This window comes from Pristiophorus japonicus, chromosome 7 (genome assembly GCF_044704955.1).
Source record: "Pristiophorus japonicus isolate sPriJap1 chromosome 7, sPriJap1.hap1, whole genome shotgun sequence".
Taxonomy (NCBI): Eukaryota; Metazoa; Chordata; class Chondrichthyes; family Pristiophoridae; genus Pristiophorus; species Pristiophorus japonicus.
The window spans coordinates 16135078-16153808 of record NC_091983.1 but is presented as its reverse complement, the minus strand read 5'-3'; the positions used below and the strand labels follow the sequence as shown (position 1 = coordinate 16153808).

General features: G+C 51.2%; 10 non-coding genes across 10 annotated transcripts; all 10 read right to left on the bottom strand.

Moving 5' to 3' along the window:
• Positions 1-393: 393 nt before the first annotated feature.
• trnam-cau (transfer RNA methionine (anticodon CAU)) lies at positions 394-465 on the bottom strand. Its single transcript has one exon. It is a non-coding gene; the product is annotated as a tRNA-Met (tRNA).
• A 1233-nt stretch (positions 466-1698) lies between these two features.
• On the bottom strand, positions 1699-1770 carry trnam-cau (transfer RNA methionine (anticodon CAU)). Its single transcript has one exon. It is a non-coding gene; the product is annotated as a tRNA-Met (tRNA).
• Positions 1771-6916: 5146 nt separating this feature from the next.
• On the bottom strand, positions 6917-6988 carry trnam-cau (transfer RNA methionine (anticodon CAU)). Its single transcript has one exon. It is a non-coding gene; the product is annotated as a tRNA-Met (tRNA).
• A 1233-nt stretch (positions 6989-8221) lies between these two features.
• Positions 8222-8293, bottom strand: trnam-cau (transfer RNA methionine (anticodon CAU)). The gene has a single exon. It is a non-coding gene; the product is annotated as a tRNA-Met (tRNA).
• A 1232-nt stretch (positions 8294-9525) lies between these two features.
• Positions 9526-9597, bottom strand: trnam-cau (transfer RNA methionine (anticodon CAU)). The gene has a single exon. It is a non-coding gene; the product is annotated as a tRNA-Met (tRNA).
• Positions 9598-12135: 2538 nt separating this feature from the next.
• Positions 12136-12207, bottom strand: trnam-cau (transfer RNA methionine (anticodon CAU)). Its single transcript has one exon. It is a non-coding gene; the product is annotated as a tRNA-Met (tRNA).
• A 1233-nt stretch (positions 12208-13440) lies between these two features.
• trnam-cau (transfer RNA methionine (anticodon CAU)) lies at positions 13441-13512 on the bottom strand. Its single transcript has one exon. It is a non-coding gene; the product is annotated as a tRNA-Met (tRNA).
• Positions 13513-14744: 1232 nt separating this feature from the next.
• trnam-cau (transfer RNA methionine (anticodon CAU)) lies at positions 14745-14816 on the bottom strand. The gene has a single exon. It is a non-coding gene; the product is annotated as a tRNA-Met (tRNA).
• A 2538-nt stretch (positions 14817-17354) lies between these two features.
• On the bottom strand, positions 17355-17426 carry trnam-cau (transfer RNA methionine (anticodon CAU)). Its single transcript has one exon. It is a non-coding gene; the product is annotated as a tRNA-Met (tRNA).
• Positions 17427-18659: 1233 nt separating this feature from the next.
• Positions 18660-18731, bottom strand: trnam-cau (transfer RNA methionine (anticodon CAU)). The gene has a single exon. It is a non-coding gene; the product is annotated as a tRNA-Met (tRNA).

Below are 18731 nucleotides of genomic sequence, written 5' to 3'. Positions count from 1 at the left end.
AAGGCCCAACAGCCTGTATCCTGCAATATTTACAGGACATCCTCTCTCGTCAACACTAACATTGTCCTTAACCAATACTGCCACCCCAACTGCTACCATTCATGTACACCCGATATCCAGCTATATTTACGGCCCACGCCTGCCCTTTGAGCCAGATCCCAGTTATTGCCACAGCATCATATTCCGATTTGCTTGCAGATCAGCAAAACTTATTTAGTAAAAGAAGAGGAAACAATAAGACTTTTAATATCAAGCTCATATTTTATGAGTGTGCTCTATCAGCCAAAGCTCCTCAAATTAATTGAAAGAGAATGATTTTAGAGATGCATCCTTGTCAAGGCTGGGATTAGTTGCAGTGCAAGTGTTGGCTGCAACCACATTAAAAGTTGCCTTTAGCAGAGGATGGTTTCGATCCATCGACCTCTGGGTTATGGGCCCAGCACGCTTCCGCTGCGCCACTCTGCTGCTGGTGGTGGAAATAATGAATTGCACCTCCTTGTGCTGGGACATGGCTGGCTGCGGTTGCGTGTGATTGACAGCTGCTCTAGTGAGCGGATTGGGCCGCGGGGTCACGTGGTGGATGGGCGTGATTAACCACTGCTCCAGTCATCACCAGAGGCAGTCCCTCGAAATCGAGGAAGACTTGCTTCCACTCTAAATGTGAGTTCTCAGGTGGCTGTTCAGTCCAATACGGGAATTACAGTCTCTGTCACAGCTGGGGAAGACAGTGGTTGAAGGAAAGGGTGGGTGGGAAGTCTGGTTTGCCGCACGCTCCTTCCGCTGCCTGCGCTTGTTTTCTGCATGTTCTCGGCGGCGAGACTCGAGGTGCTCAGCGCCCTCCCGGATGCTCTTCCTCCACTTAGGGCGCTCTTTGGCAAGAGATTCCCAGGTGTCGGTGGGGATGTTGCACTTTATCAAGGAGGCTTTGAGGATGTCCTTGAAACGTTCCCTCTTCCCACCTGCGGCTCACTTGCCGTGTAGGATTCCTAGTAGAGCGCTTGTTTTGGGAGTCTTGTGTTAAGAATGCGGACAATGTGGTCCGCCCAATGGAGCTGGTCGAGTGTGGTCAGTGCTTCGATGCTGGGGATGTTGGCTTGATCGAGAGCACTGACGTTGAAGCGTCTATCCTCCCAGGGGATTTGCAGGATGTTGTGGTATTTCTCCAGTGATTTGAGGTGATTGCTGTATATGGTCCATGTCTCTGAGCCACCCAGGAGGCCGGATATCACTACAGCCCTGTATACCATGAGCTTGGTGCCAGATTTGAAGGCCTGATCTTGGAACACTGTCTTCCTCCGGCGGCCGAAGGCCCAACAGCCTGTATCCTGCAATATTTACAGGACATCCTCTCTCGTCAACACTAACATTGTCCTTAACCAATACTGCCACCCCAACTGCTACCATTCATGTACACCCGATATCCAGCTATATTTACGGCCCACGCCTGCCCTTTGAGCCAGATCCCAGTTATTGCCACAGCATCATATTCCGATTTGCTTGCAGATCAGCAAAACTTATTTAGTAAAAGAAGAGGAAACAATAAGACTTTTAATATCAAGCTCATATTTTATGAGTGTGCTCTATCAGCCAAAGCTCCTCAAATTAATTGAAAGAGAATGATTTTAGAGATGCATCCTTGTCAAGGCTGGGATTAGTTGCAGTGCAAGTGTTGGCTGCAACCACATTAAAAGTTGCCTTTAGCAGAGGATGGTTTCGATCCATCGACCTCTGGGTTATGGGCCCAGCACGCTTCCGCTGCGCCACTCTGCTGCTGGTGGTGGAAATAATGAATTGCACCTCCTTGTGCTGGGACATGGCTGGCTGCGGTTGCGTGTGATTGACAGCTGCTCTAGTGAGCGGATTGGGCCGCGGGGTCACGTGGTGGATGGGCGTGATTAACCACTGCTCCAGTCATCACCAGAGGCAGTCCCTCGAAATCGAGGAAGACTTGCTTCCACTCTAAATGTGAGTTCTCAGGTGGCTGTTCAGTCCAATACGGGAATTACAGTCTCTGTCACAGCTGGGGAAGACAGTGGTTGAAGGAAAGGGTGGGTGGGAAGTCTGGTTTGCCGCACGCTCCTTCCGCTGCCTGCGCTTGTTTTCTGCATGTTCTCGGCGGCGAGACTCGAGGTGCTCAGCGCCCTCCCGGATGCTCTTCCTCCACTTAGGGCGCTCTTTGGCAAGAGATTCCCAGGTGTCGGTGGGGATGTTGCACTTTATCAAGGAGGCTTTGAGGATGTCCTTGAAACGTTCCCTCTTCCCACCTGCGGCTCACTTGCCGTGTAGGATTCCTAGTAGAGCGCTTGTTTTGGGAGTCTTGTGTTAAGAATGCGGACAATGTGGCCCGCCCAATGGAACTGGTCGAGTGTGGTCAGTGCTTCGATGCTGGTAATGTTGGCTTGATCGAGAGCACTGACGTTGAAGCGTCTATCCTCCCAGGGGATTTGCAGGATGTTGTGGTATTTCTCCAGTGATTTGAGGTGATTGCTGTGTATGGTCCATGTCTCTGAGCCACCCAGGAGGCCGGATATCACTACAGCCCTGTATACCATGAGCTTGGTGCCAGATTTGAAGGCCTGATCTTGGAACACTGTCTTCCTCCGGCGGCCGAAGGCCCAACAGCCTGTATCCTGCAATATTTACAGGACATCCTCTCTCGTCAACACTAACATTGTCCTTAACCAATACTGCCACCCCAACTGCTACCATTCATGTACACCCGATATCCAGCTATATTTACGGCCCACGCCTGCCCTTTGAGCCAGATCCCAGTTATTGCCACAGCATCATATTCCGATTTGCTTGCAGATCAGCAAAACTTATTTAGTAAAAGAAGAGGAAACAATAAGACTTTTAATATCAAGCTCATATTTTATGAGTGTGCTCTATCAGCCAAAGCTCCTCAAATTAATTGAAAGAGAATGATTTTGGAGATGCATCCTTGTCAAGGCTGGGATTAGTTGCAGTGCAAGTGTTGGCTGCAACCACATTAAAAATTGCCTTTAGCAGAGGATGGTTTCGATCCATCGACTTCTGGGTTATGGGCCCAGCACGCTTCCGCTGCGCCACTCTGCTGTTGGTGCTGGAAATAATGAATTGCACCTCCTTGTGCTGGGACATGGCTGGCTGCGGTTGCGTGTGATTGACAGCTGCTCTAGTGAGCGGATTGGGCCGCGGGGTCACGTGGTGGATGGGCGTGATTAACCACTGCTCCAGTCATCACCAGAGGCAGTCCCTCGAAATCGAGGAAGACTTGCTTCCACTCTAAATGTGAGTTCTCAGGTGGCTGTTCAGTCCAATACGGGAATTACAGTCTCTGTCACAGCTGGGGAAGACAGTGGTTGAAGGAAAGGGTGGGTGGGAAGTCTGGTTTGCCGCACGCTCCTTCCGCTGCCTGCGCTTGTTTTCTGCATGTTCTCGGCGGCGAGACTCGAGGTGCTCAGCGCCCTCCCGGATGCTCTTCCTCCACTTAGGGCGCTCTTTGGCAAGAGATTCCCAGGTGTCGGTGGGGATGTTGCCCTTTATCAAGGAGGCTTTGAGGATGTCCTTGAAACGTTCCCTCTTCCCACCTGCGGCTCACTTGCCGTGTAGGATTCCTAGTAGAGCGCTTGTTTTGGGAGTCTTGTGTTAAGAATGCGGACAATGTGGCCCGCCCAATGGAGCTGGTCGAGTGTGGTCAGTGCTTCGATGCTGGGGATGTTGGCTTGATCGAGAGCACTGACGTTGAAGCGTCTATCCTCCCAGGGGATTTGCAGGATGTTGTGGTATTTCTCCAGTGATTTGAGGTGATTGCTGTATATGGTCCATGTCTCTGAGCCACCCAGGAGGCCGGATATCACTACAGCCCTGTATACCATGAGCTTGGTGCCAGATTTGAAGGCCTGATCTTGGAACACTGTCTTCCTCCGGCGGCCGAAGGCCCAACAGCCTGTATCCTGCAATATTTACAGGACATCCTCTCTCGTCAACACTAACATTGTCCTTAACCAATACTGCCACCCCAACTGCTACCATTCATGTACACCCGATATCCAGCTATATTTACGGCCCACGCCTGCCCTTTGAGCCAGATCCCAATTATTGCCACAGCATCATATTCCGATTTGCTTGCAGATCAGCAAACTTATTTAGTAAAAGAAGAGGAAACAATAAGACTTTTAATATCAAGCTCATATTTTATGAGTGTGCTCTATCAGCCAAAGCTCCTCAAATTAATTGAAAGAGAATGATTTTAGAGATGCATCCTTGTCAAGGCTGGGATTAGTTGCAGTGCAAGTGTTGGCTGCAACCACATTAAAAGTTGCCTTTAGCAGAGGATGGTTTCGATGCATCGACCTCTGGGTTATGGGCCCAGCACGCTTCCGCTGCGCCACTCTGCTGTTGGTGGTGGAAATAATGAATTGCACCTCCTTGTGCTGGGACATGGCTGGCTGCGGTTGCGTGTGATTGACAGCTGCTCTAGTGAGCGGATTGGGCCGCGGGGTCACGTGGTGGATGGGCGTGATTAACCACTGCTCCAGTCATCACCAGAGGCAGTCCCTCGAAATCGAGGAAGACTTGCTTCCACTCTAAATGTGAGTTCTCAGGTGGCTGTTCAGTCCAATACAGGAATTACAGTCTCTGTCACAGCTGGGGAAGACAGTGGTTGAAGGAAAGGGTGGGTGGGGAGTCTGGTTTGCCGCACGCTCCTTCCGCTGCCTGCGCTTGTTTTCTGCATGTTCTCGGCGGCGAGACTCGAGGTGCTCAGCGCCCTCCCGGATGCTCTTCCTCCACTTAGGGCGCTCTTTGGCAAGAGATTCCCAGGTGTCGGTGGGGATGTTGCCCTTTATCAAGGAGGCTTTGAGGATGTCCTTGAAACGTTCCCTCTTCCCACCTGCGGCTCACTTGCCGTGTAGGATTCCTAGTAGAGCGCTTGTTTTGGGAGTCTTGTGTCGAGAATGCGGACAATGTGGCCCGCCCAATGGAGCTGGTCGAGTGTGGTCAGTGCTTCGATGCTGGGGATGTTGGCTTGATCGAGAGCACTGACGTTGAAGCGTCTATCCTCCCAGGGGATTTGCAGGATGTTGTGGTATTTCTCCAGTGATTTGAGGTGATTGCTGTATATGGTCCATGTCTCTGAGCCACCCAGGAGGCCGGATATCACTACAGCCCTGTATACCATGAGCTTGGTGCCAGATTTGAAGGCCTGATCTTGGAACACTGTCTTCCTCCGGCGGCCGAAGGCCCAACAGCCTGTATCCTGCAATATTTACAGGACATCCTCTCTCGTCAACACTAACATTGTCCTTAACCAATACTGCCACCCCAACTGCTACCATTCATGTACACCCGATATCCAGCTATATTTACGGCCCACGCCTGCCCTTTGAGCCAGATCCCAGTTATTGCCACAGCATCATATTCCGATTTGCTTGCAGATCAGCAAAACTTATTTAGTAAAAGAAGAGGAAACAATAAGACTTTTAATATCAAGCTCATATTTTATGAGTGTGCTCTATCAGCCAAAGCTCCTCAAATTAATTGAAAGAGAATGATTTTGGAGATGCATCCTTGTCAAGGCTGGGATTAGTTGCAGTGCAAGTGTTGGCTGCAACCACATTAAAAATTGCCTTTAGCAGAGGATGGTTTCGATCCATCGACTTCTGGGTTATGGGCCCAGCACGCTTCCGCTGCGCCACTCTGCTGTTGGTGGTGGAAATAATGAATTGCACCTCCTTGTGCTGGGACATGGCTGGCTGCGGTTGCGTGTGATTGACAGCTGCTCTAGTGAGCGGATTGGGCCGCGGGGTCACGTGGTGGATGGGCGTGATTAACCACTGCTCCAGTCATCACCAGAGGCAGTCCCTCGAAATCGAGGAAGACTTGCTTCCACTCTAAATGTGAGTTCTCAGGTGGCTGTTCAGTCCAATACGGGAATTAGAGTCTCTGTCACAGCTGGGGAAGACAGTGGTTGAAGGAAAGGGTGGGTGGGAAGTCTGGTTTGCCGCACGCTCCTTCCGCTGCCTGCGCTTGTTTTCTGCATGTTCTCGGCGGCGAGACTCGAGGTGCTCAGCGCCCTCCCGGATGCTCTTCCTCCACTTAGGGCGCTCTTTGGCAAGAGATTCCCAGGTGTCGGTGGGGATGTTGCCCTTTATCAAGGAGGCTTTGAGGATGTCCTTGAAACGTTCCCTCTTCCCACCTGCGGCTCACTTGCCGTGTAGGATTCCTAGTAGAGCGCTTGTTTTGGGAGTCTTGTGTTAAGAATGCGGACAATGTGGCCCGCCCAATGGAGCTGGTCGAGTGTGGTCAGTGCTTCGATGCTGGGGATGTTGGCTTGATCGAGAGCACTGACGTTGAAGCGTCTATCCTCCCAGGGGATTTGCAGGATGTTGTGGTATTTCTCCAGTGATTTGAGGTGATTGCTGTATATGGTCCATGTCTCTGAGCCACCCAGGAGGCCGGATATCACTACAGCCCTGTATACCATGAGCTTGGTGCCAGATTTGAAGGCCTGATCTTGGAACACTGTCTTCCTCCGGCGGCCGAAGGCCCAACAGCCTGTATCCTGCAATATTTACAGGACATCCTCTCTCGTCAACACTAACATTGTCCTTAACCAATACTGCCACCCCAACTGCTACCATTCATGTACACCCGATATCCAGCTATATTTACGGCCCACGCCTGCCCTTTGAGCCAGATCCCAATTATTGCCACAGCATCATATTCCGATTTGCTTGCAGATCAGCAAACTTATTTAGTAAAAGAAGAGGAAACAATAAGACTTTTAATATCAAGCTCATATTTTATGAGTGTGCTCTATCAGCCAAAGCTCCTCAAATTAATTGAAAGAGAATGATTTTAGAGATGCATCCTTGTCAAGGCTGGGATTAGTTGCAGTGCAAGTGTTGGCTGCAACCACATTAAAAGTTGCCTTTAGCAGAGGATGGTTTCGATCCATCGACCTCTGGGTTATGGGCCCAGCACGCTTCCGCTGCGCCACTCTGCTGCTGGTGTTGGAACTGATGAATTGCACCTCCTTGTGCTGGGACATGGCTGGCTGCGGTTGCGTGTGATTGACAGCTGCTCTAGTGAGCGGATTGGGCCGCGAGGTCACGTGGTGGATGGGCGTGATGAACCACTGCTCCAGTCATCACCAGAGGCAGTCCCTCGAAATCGAGGAAGACTTGCTTCCACTCTAAATGTGAGTTCTCAGGTGGCTGTTCAGTCCAATACGGGAATTACAGTCTCTGTCACAGCTGGGGAAGACAGTGGTTGAAGGAAAGGGTGGGTGGGAAGTCTGGTTTGCCGCACGCTCCTTCCGCTGCCTGCGCTTGTTTTCTGCATGTTCTCGGCGGCGAGACTCGAGGTGCTCAGCGCCCTCCCGGATGCTCTTCCTCCACTTAGGGCGCTCTTTGGCAAGAGATTCCCAGGTGTCGGTGGGGATGTTGCCCTTTATCAAGGAGGCTTTGAGGATGTCCTTGAAACGTTCCCTCTTCCCACCTGCGGCTCACTTGCCGTGTAGGATTCCTAGTAGAGCGCTTGTTTTGGGAGTCTTGTGTTAAGAATGCGGACAATGTGGCCCGCCCAATGGAGCTGGTCGAGTGTGGTCAGTGCTTCGATGCTGGGGATGTTGGCTTGATCGAGAGCACTGACGTTGAAGCGTCTATCCTCCCAGGGGATTTGCAGGATGTTGTGGTATTTCTCCAGCGATTTGAGGTGATTGCTGTATATGGTCCATGTCTCTGAGCCACCCAGGAGGCCGGATATCACTACAGCCCTGTATACCATGAGCTTGGTGCCAGATTTGAAGGCCTGATCTTGGAACACTGTCTTCCTCCGGCGGCCGAAGGCCCAACAGCCTGTATCCTGCAATATTTACAGGACATCCTCTCTCGTCAACACTAACATTGTCCTTAACCAATACTGCCACCCCAACTGCTACCATTCATGTACACCCGATATCCAGCTATATTTACGGCCCACGCCTGCCCTTTGAGCCAGATCCCAGTTATTGCCACAGCATCATATTCCGATTTGCTTGCAGATCAGCAAAACTTATTTAGTAAAAGAAGAGGAAACAATAAGACTTTTAATATCAAGCTCATATTTTATGAGTGTGCTCTATCAGCCAAAGCTCCTCAAATTAATTGAAAGAGAATGATTTTAGAGATGCATCCTTGTCAAGGCTGGGATTAGTTGCAGTGCAAGTGTTGGCTGCAACCACATTAAAAGTTGCCTTTAGCAGAGGATGGTTTCGATCCATCGACCTCTGGGTTATGGGCCCAGCACGCTTCCGCTGCGCCACTCTGCTGCTGGTGTTGGAACTGATGAATTGCACCTCCTTGTGCTGGGACATGGCTGGCTGCGGTTGCGTGTGATTGACAGCTGCTCTAGTGAGCGGATTGGGCCGCGGGGTCACGTGGTGGATGGGCGTGATTAACCACTGCTCCAGTCATCACCAGAGGCAGTCCCTCGAAATCGAGGAAGACTTGCTTCCACTCTAAATGTGAGTTCTCAGGTGGCTGTTCAGTCCAATACGGGAATTACAGTCTCTGTCACAGCTGGGGAAGACAGTGGTTGAAGGAAAGGGTGGGTGGGAAGTCTGGTTTGCCGCACGCTCCTTCCGCTGCCTGCGCTTGTTTTCTGCATGTTCTCGGCGGCGAGACTCGAGGTGCTCAGCGCCCTCCCGGATGCTCTTCCTCCACTTAGGGCGCTCTTTGGCAAGAGATTCCCAGGTGTCGGTGGGGATGTTGCCATTTATCAAGGAGGCTTTGAGGATGTCCTTGAAACGTTCCCTCTTCCCACCTGCGGCTCACTTGCCGTGTAGGATTCCTAGTAGAGCGCTTGTTTTGGGAGTCTTGTGTTAAGAATGCGGACAATGTGGCCCGCCCAATGGAGCTGGTCGAGTGTGGTCAGTGCTTCGATGCTGGGGATGTTGGCTTGATCGAGAGCACTGACGTTGAAGCGTCTATCCTCCCAGGGGATTTGCAGGATGTTGTGGTATTTCTCCAGTGATTTGATGTGATTGCTGTATATGGTCCATGTCTCTGAGCCACCCAGGAGGCCGGATATCACTACAGCCCTGTATACCATGAGCTTGGTGCCAGATTTGAAGGCCTGATCTTGGAACACTGTCTTCCTCCGGCGGCCGAAGGCCCAACAGCCTGTATCCTGCAATATTTACAGGACATCCTCTCTCGTCAACACTAACATTGTCCTTAACCAATACTGCCACCCCAACTGCTACCATTCATGTACACCCGATATCCAGCTATATTTACGGCCCACGCCTGCCCTTTGAGCCAGATCCCAATTATTGCCACAGCATCATATTCCGATTTGCTTGCAGATCAGCAAACTTATTTAGTAAAAGAAGAGGAAACAATAAGACTTTTAATATCAAGCTCATATTTTATGAGTGTGCTCTATCAGCCAAAGCTCCTCAAATTAATTGAAAGAGAATGATTTGAGAGATGCATCCTTGTCAAGGCTGGGATTAGTTGCAGTGCAAGTGTTGGCTGCAACCACATTAAAAGTTGCCTTTAGCAGAGGATGGTTTCGATCCATCGACCTCTGGGTTATGGGCCCAGCACGCTTCCGCTGCGCCACTCTGCTGCTAGTGGTGGAAATAATGAATTGCACCTCCTTGTGCTGGGACATGGCTGGCTGCGGTTGCGTGTGATTGACAGCTGCTCTAGTGAGCGGATTGGGCCGCGGGGTCACGTGGTGGATGGGCGTGATTAACCACTGCTCCAGTCATCACCAGAGGCAGCCCCTCGAAATCGAGGAAGACTTGCTTCCACTCTAAAAGTGAGTTCTCAGGTGGCTGTTCAGTCCAATACAGGAATTACAGTCTCTGTCACAGCTGGGGCAGACAGTGGTTAAAGGAAAGGGTGGGTGGGGAGTCTGGTTTGCCGCACGCTCCTTCCGCTGCCTGCGCTTGTTTTCTGCATGTTCTCGGCGGCGAGACTCGAGGTGCTCAGCGCCCTCCCGGATGCTCTTCCTCCACTTAGGGCGCTCTTTGGCAAGAGATTCCCAGGTGTCGGTGGGGATGTTGCACTTTATCAAGGAGGCTTTGAGGATGTCCTTGAAACGTTCCCTCTGCCCACCTGCGGCTCACTTGCCGTCTAGGATTCCTAGTAGAGCGCTTGTTTTGGGAGTCTTGTGTCGAGAATGCGGACAATGTGGCCCGCCCAATGGAGCTGGTCGAGTGTGGTCAGTGCTTCGATGCTGGGGATGTTGGCTTGATCGAGAGCACTGACGTTGAAGCGTCTATCCTCCCAGGGGATTTGCAGGATGTTGTGGTATTTCTCCAGCGATTTGAGGTGATTGCTGTATATGGTCCATGTCTCTGAGCCACCCAGGAGGCCGGATATCACTACAGCCCTGTATACCATGAGCTTGGTGCCAGATTTGAAGGCCTGATCTTGGAACACTGTCTTCCTCCGGCGGCCGAAGGCCCAACAGCCTGTATCCTGCAATATTTACAGGACATCCTCTCTCGTCAACACTAACATTGTCCTTAACCAATACTGCCACCCCAACTGCTACCATTCATGTACACCCGATATCCAGCTATATTTACGGCCCACGCCTGCCCTTTGAGCCAGATCCCAGTTATTGCCACAGCATCATATTCCGATTTGCTTGCAGATCAGCAAAACTTATTTAGTAAAAGAAGAGGAAACAATAAGACTTTTAATATCAAGCTCATATTTTATGAGTGTGCTCTATCAGCCAAAGCTCCTCAAATTAATTGAAAGAGAATGATTTTAGAGATGCATCCTTGTCAAGGCTGGGATTAGTTGCAGTGCAAGTGTTGGCTGCAACCACATTAAAAGTTGCCTTTAGCAGAGGATGGTTTCGATCCATTGACCTCTGGGTTATGGGCCCAGCACGCTTCCGCTGCGCCACTCTGCTGCTGGTGTTGGAACTGATGAATTGCACCTCCTTGTGCTTGGACATGGCTGGCTGCGGTTGCGTGTGATTGACAGCTGCTCTAGTGAGCGGATTGGGCCGCGGGGTCACGTGGTGGATGGGAGTGATTAACCACTGCTCCAGTCATCACCAGAGGCAGCCCCTCGAAATCGAGGAAGACTTGCTTCCACTCGAAAAGTGAGTTCTCAGGTGGCTGTTCAGTCCAATACAGGAATTACAGTCTCTGTCACAGCTGGGGCAGACAGTGGTTGAAGGAAAGGGTGGGTGGGGAGTCTGGTTTGCCGCACGCTTCTTCCGCTGCCTGCGCTTGTTTTCTGCATGTTCTCGGCGGCGAGACTCGAGGTGCTCAGCGCCCTCCCGGATGCTCTTCCTCCACTTAGGGCGCTCTTTGGCAAGAGATTCCCAGGTGTCGGTGGGGATGTTGCACTTTATCAAGGAGGCTTTGAGGATGTCCTTGAAACGTTCCCTCTGCCCACCTGCGGCTCACTTGCCGTGTAGGATTCCTAGTAGAGCGCTTGTTTTGGGAGTCTTGTGTCGAGAATGCGGACAATGTGCCCCGCCCAATGGAGCTGGTCGAGTGTGGTCAGTGCTTCGATGCTGGGGATGTTGGCTTGATCGAGAGCACTGACGTTGAAGCGTCTATCCTCCCAGGGGATTTGCAGGATGTTGTGGTATTTCTCCAGCGATTTGAGGTGATTGCTGTATATGGTCCATGTCTCTGAGCCACCCAGGAGGCCGGATATCACTACAGCCCTGTATACCATGAGCTTGGTGCCAGATTTGAAGGCCTGATCTTGGAACACTGTCTTCCTCCGGCGGCCGAAGGCCCAACAGCCTGTATCCTGCAATATTTACAGGACATCCTCTCTCGTCAACACTAACATTGTCCTTAACCAAAACTGCCACCCCAACTGCTACCATTCATGTACACCCGATATCCAGCTATATTTACGGCCCACGCCTGCCCTTTGAGCCAGATCCCAGTTATTGCCACAGCATCATATTCCGATTTGCTTGCAGATCAGCAAAACTTATTTAGTAAAAGAAGAGGAAACAATAAGACTTTTAATATCAAGCTCATATTTTATGAGTGTGCTCTATCAGCCAAAGCTCCTCAAATTAATTGAAAGAGAATGATTTTAGAGATGCATCCTTGTCAAGGCTGGGATTAGTTGCAGTGCAAGTGTTGGCTGCAACCACATTAAAAGTTGCCTTTAGCAGAGGATGGTTTCGATCCATCGACCTCTGGGTTATGGGCCCAGCACGCTTCCGCTGCGCCACTCTGCTGCTGGTGTTGGAACTGATGAATTGCACCTCCTTGTGCTTGGACATGGCTGGCTGCGGTTGCGTGTGATTGACAGCTGCTCTAGTGAGCGGATTGGGCCGCGGGGTCACGTGGTGGATGGGAGTGATTAACCACTGCTCCAGTCATCACCAGAGGCAGCCCCTCGAAATCGAGGAAGACTTGCTTCCACTCGAAAAGTGAGTTCTCAGGTGGCTGTTCAGTCCAATACAGGAATTACAGTCTCTGTCACAGCTGGGGCAGACAGTGGTTAAAGGAAAGGGTGGGTGGGGAGTCTGGTTTGCCGCACGCTCCTTCCGCTGCCTGCGCTTGTTTTCTGCATGTTCTCGGCGGCGAGACTCGAGGTGCTCAGCGCCCTCCCGGATGCTCTTCCTCCACTTAGGGCGCTCTTTGGCAAGAGATTCCCAGGTGTCGGTGGGGATGTTGCACTTTATCAAGGAGGCTTTGAGGATGTCCTTGAAACGTTCCCTCTGCCCACCTGCGGCTCACTTGCCGTCTAGGATTCCTAGTAGAGCGCTTGTTTTGGGAGTCTTGTGTCGAGAATGCGGACAATGTGCCCCGCCCAATGGAGCTGGTCGAGTGTGGTCAGTGCTTCGATGCTGGGGATGTTGGCTTGATCGAGAGCACTGACGTTGAAGCGTCTATCCTCCCAGGGGATTTGCAGGATGTTGTGGTATTTCTCCAGTGATTTGAGGTGATTGCTGTATATGGTCCATGTCTCTGAGCCACCCAGGAGGCCGGATATCACTACAGCCCTGTATACCATGAGCTTGGTGCCAGATTTGAAGGCCTGATCTTGGAACACTGTCTTCCTCCGGCGGCCGAAGGCCCAACAGCCTGTATCCTGCAATATTTACAGGACATCCTCTCTCGTCAACACTAACATTGTCCTTAACCAATACTGCCACCCCAACTGCTACCATTCATGTACACCCGATATCCAGCTATATTTACGGCCCACGCCTGCCCTTTGAGCCAGATCCCAGTTATTGCCACAGCATCATATTCCGATTTGCTTGCAGATCAGCAAAACTTATTTAGTAAAAGAAGAGGAAACAATAAGACTTTTAATATCAAGCTCATATTTTATGAGTGTGCTCTATCAGCCAAAGCTCCTCAAATTAATTGAAAGAGAATGATTTTAGAGATGCATCCTTGTCAAGGCTGGGATTAGTTGCAGTGCAAGTGTTGGCTGCAACCACATTAAAAGTTGCCTTTAGCAGAGGATGGTTTCGATCCATCGACCTCTGGGTTATGGGCCCAGCACGCTTCCGCTGCGCCACTCTGCTGCTGGTGGTGGAAATAATGAATTGCACCTCCTTGTGCTGGGACATGGCTGGCTGCGGTTGCGTGTGATTGACAGCTGCTCTAGTGAGCGGATTGGGCCGCGGGGTCACGTGGTGGATGGGCGTGATTAACCACTGCTCCAGTCATCACCAGAGGCAGTCCCTCGAAATCGAGGAAGACTTGCTTCCACTCTAAATGTGAGTTCTCAGGTGGCTGTTCAGTCCAATACGGGAATTACAGTCTCTGACACAGCTGGGGAAGACAGTGGTTGAAGGAAAGGGTGGGTGGGAAGTCTGGTTTGCCGCACGCTCCTTCCGCTGCCTGCGCTTGTTTTCTGCATGTTCTCGGCGGCGAGACTCGAGGTGCTCAGCGCCCTCCCGGATGCTCTTCCTCCACTTAGGGCGCTCTTTGGCAAGAGATTCCCAGGTGTCGGTGGGGATGTTGCACTTTATCAAGGAGGCTTTGAGGATGTCCTTGAAACGTTCCCTCTTCCCACCTGCGGCTCACTTGCCGTGTAGGATTCCTAGTAGAGCGCTTGTTTTGGGAGTCTTGTGTTAAGAATGCGGACAATGTGGCCCGCCCAATGGAACTGGTCGAGTGTGGTCAGTGCTTCGATGCTGGTAATGTTGGCTTGATCGAGAGCACTGACGTTGAAGCGTCTATCCTCCCAGGGGATTTGCAGGGTGTTGTGGTATTTCTCCAGTGATTTGAGGTGATTGCTGTGTATGGTCCATGTCTCTGAGCCACCCAGGAGGCCGGATATCACTACAGCCCTGTATACCATGAGCTTGGTGCCAGATTTGAAGGCCTGATCTTGGAACACTGTCTTCCTCCGGCGGCCGAAGGCCCAACAGCCTGTATCCTGCAATATTTACAGGACATCCTCTCTCGTCAACACTAACATTGTCCTTAACCAATACTGCCACCCCAACTGCTACCATTCATGTACACCCGATATCCAGCTATATTTACGGCCCACGCCTGCCCTTTGAGCCAGATCCCAATTATTGCCACAGCATCATATTCCGATTTGCTTGCAGATCAGCAAACTTATTTAGTAAAAGAAGAGGAAACAATAAGACTTTTAATATCAAGCTCATATTTTATGAGTGTGCTCTATCAGCCAAAGCTCCTCAAATTAATTGAAAGAGAATGATTTGAGAGATGCATCCTTGTCAAGGCTGGGATTAGTTGCAGTGCAAGTGTTGGCTGCAACCACATTAAAAGTTGCCTTTAGCAGAGGATGGTTTCGATCCATCGACCTCTGGGTTATGGGCCCAGCACGCTTCCGCTGCGCCACTCTGCTGCTAGTGGTGGAAATAATGAATTGCACCTCCTTGTGCTGGGACATGGCTGGCTGCGGTTGCGTGTGATTGACAGCTGCTCTAGTGAGCGGATTGGGCCGCGGGGTCACGTGGTGGATGGGCGTGATTAACCACTGCTCCAGTCATCACCAGAGGCAGCCCCTCGAAATCGAGGAAGACTTGCTTCCACTCTAAAAGTGAGTTCTCAGGTGGCTGTTCAGTCCAATACAGGAATTACAGTCTCTGTCACAGCTGGGGCAGACAGTGGTTAAAGGAAAGGGTGGGTGGGGAGTCTGGTTTGCCGCACGCTCCTTCCGCTGCCTGCGCTTGTTTTCTGCATGTTCTCGGCGGCGAGACTCGAGGTGCTCAGCGCCCTCCCGGATGCTCTTCCTCCACTTAGGGCGCTCTTTGGCAAGAGATTCCCAGGTGTCGGTGGGGATGTTGCACTTTATCAAGGAGGCTTTGAGGATGTCCTTGAAACGTTCCCTCTGCCCACCTGCGGCTCACTTGCCGTCTAGGATTCCTAGTAGAGCGCTTGTTTTGGGAGTCTTGTGTCGAGAATGCGGACAATGTGGCCCGCCCAATGGAGCTGGTCGAGTGTGGTCAGTGCTTCGATGCTGGGGATGTTGGCTTGATCGAGAGCACTGACGTTGAAGCGTCTATCCTCCCAGGGGATTTGCAGGATGTTGTGGTATTTCTCCAGCGATTTGAGGTGATTGCTGTATATGGTCCATGTCTCTGAGCCACCCAGGAGGCCGGATATCACTACAGCCCTGTATACCATGAGCTTGGTGCCAGATTTGAAGGCCTGATCTTGGAACACTGTCTTCCTCCGGCGGCCGAAGGCCCAACAGCCTGTATCCTGCAATATTTACAGGACATCCTCTCTCGTCAACACTAACATTGTCCTTAACCAATACTGCCACCCCAACTGCTACCATTCATGTACACCCGATATCCAGCTATATTTACGGCCCACGCCTGCCCTTTGAGCCAGATCCCAGTTATTGCCACAGCATCATATTCCGATTTGCTTGCAGATCAGCAAAACTTATTTAGTAAAAGAAGAGGAAACAATAAGACTTTTAATATCAAGCTCATATTTTATGAGTGTGCTCTATCAGCCAAAGCTCCTCAAATTAATTGAAAGAGAATGATTTTAGAGATGCATCCTTGTCAAGGCTGGGATTAGTTGCAGTGCAAGTGTTGGCTGCAACCACATTAAAAGTTGCCTTTAGCAGAGGATGGTTTCGATCCATTGACCTCTGGGTTATGGGCCCAGCACGCTTCCGCTGCGCCACTCTGCTGCTGGTGTTGGAACTGATGAATTGCACCTCCTTGTGCTTGGACATGGCTGGCTGCGGTTGCGTGTGATTGACAGCTGCTCTAGTGAGCGGATTGGGCCGCGGGGTCACGTGGTGGATGGGAGTGATTAACCACTGCTCCAGTCATCACCAGAGGCAGCCCCTCGAAATCGAGGAAGACTTGCTTCCACTCGAAAAGTGAGTTCTCAGGTGGCTGTTCAGTCCAATACAGGAATTACAGTCTCTGTCACAGCTGGGGCAGACAGTGGTTGAAGGAAAGGGTGGGTGGGGAGTCTGGTTTGCCGCACGCTTCTTCCGCTGCCTGCGCTTGTTTTCTGCATGTTCTCGGCGGCGAGACTCGAGGTGCTCAGCGCCCTCCCGGATGCTCTTCCTCCACTTAGGGCGCTCTTTGGCAAGAGATTCCCAGGTGTCGGTGGGGATGTTGCACTTTATCAAGGAGGCTTTGAGGATGTCCTTGAAACGTTCCCTCTGCCCACCTGCGGCTCACTTGCCGTGTAGGATTCCTAGTAGAGCGCTTGTTTTGGGAGTCTTGTGTCGAGAATGCGGACAATGTGCCCCGCCCAATGGAGCTGGTCGAGTGTGGTCAGTGCTTCGATGCTGGGGATGTTGGCTTGATCGAGAGCACTGACGTTGAAGCGTCTATCCTCCCAGGGGATTTGCAGGATGTTGTGGTATTTCTCCAGCGATTTGAGGTGATTGCTGTATATGGTCCATGTCTCTGAGCCACCCAGGAGGCCGGATATCACTACAGCCCTGTATACCATGAGCTTGGTGCCAGATTTGAAGGCCTGATCTTGGAACACTGTCTTCCTCCGGCGGCCGAAGGCCCAACAGCCTGTATCCTGCAATATTTACAGGACATCCTCTCTCGTCAACACTAACATTGTCCTTAACCAACACTGCCACCCCAACTGCTACCATTCATGTACACCCGATATCCAGCTATATTTACGGCCCACGCCTGCCCTTTGAGCCAGATCCCAGTTATTGCCACAGCATCATATTCCGATTTGCTTGCAGATCAGCAAAACTTATTTAGTAAAAGAAGAGGAAACAATAAGACTTTTAATATCAAGCTCATATTTTATGAGTGTGCTCTATCAGCCAAAGCTCCTCAAATTAATTGAAAGAGAATGATTTTAGAGATGCATCCTTGTCAAGGCTGGGATTAGTTGCAGTGCAAGTGTTGGCTGCAACCACATTAAAAGTTGCCTTTAGCAGAGGATGGTTTCGATCCATCGACCTCTGGGTTATGGGCCCAGCACGCTTCCGCTGCGCCACTCTGCTGCTGGTGTTGGAACTGATGAATTGCACCTCCTTGTGCTTGGACATGGCTGGCTGCGGTTGCGTGTGATTGACAGCTGCTCTAGTGAGCGGATTGGGCCGCGGGGTCACGTGGTGGATGGGAGTGATTAACCACTGCTCCAGTCATCACCAGAGGCAGCCCCTCGAAATCGAGGAAGACTTGCTTCCACTCGAAAAGTGAGTTCTCAGGTGGCTGTTCAGTCCAATACAGGAATTACAGTCTCTGTCACAGCTGGGGCAGACAGTGGTTAAAGGAAAGGGTGGGTGGGGAGTCTGGTTTGCCGCACGCTCCTTCCGCTGCCTGCGCTTGTTTTCTGCATGTTCTCGGCGGCGAGACTCGAGGTGCTCAGCGCCCTCCCGGATGCTCTTCCTCCACTTAGGGCGCTCTTTGGCAAGAGATTCCCAGGTGTCGGTGGGGATGTTGCACTTTATCAAGGAGGCTTTGAGGATGTCCTTGAAACGTTCCCTCTGCCCACCTGCGGCTCACTTGCCGTCTAGGATTCCTAGTAGAGCGCTTGTTTTGGGAGTCTTGTGTCGAGAATGCGGACAATGTGCCCCGCCCAATGGAGCTGGTCGAGTGTGGTCAGTGCTTCGATGCTGGGGATGTTGGCTTGATCGAGAGCACTGACGTTGAAGCGTCTATCCTCCCAGGGGATTTGCAGGATGTTGTGGTATTTCTCCAGCGATTTGAGGTGATTGCTGTATATGGTCCATGTCTCTGAGCCACCCAGGAGGCCGGATATCACTACAGCCCTGTATACCATGAGCTTGGTGCCAGATTTGAAGGCCTGATCTTGGAACACTGTCTTCCTCCGGCGGCCGAAGGCCCAACAGCCTGTATCCTGCAATATTTACAGGACATCCTCTCTCGTCAACACTAACATTGTCCTTAACCAATACTGCCACCCCAACTGCTACCATTCATGTACACCCGATATCCAGCTATATTTACGGCCCACGCCTGCCCTTTGAGCCAGATCCCAGTTATTGCCACAGCATCATATTCCGATTTGCTTGCAGATCAGCAAAACTTATTTAGTAAAAGAAGAGGAAACAATAAGACTTTTAATATCAAGCTCATATTTTATGAGTGTGCTCTATCAGCCAAAGCTCCTCAAATTAATTGAAAGAGAATGATTTTAGAGATGCATCCTTGTCAAGGCTGGGATTAGTTGCAGTGCAAGTGTTGGCTGCAACCACATTAAAAGTTGCCTTTAGCAGAGGATGGTTTCGATCCATCGACCTCTGGGTTATGGGCCCAGCACGCTTCCGCTGCGCCACTCTGCT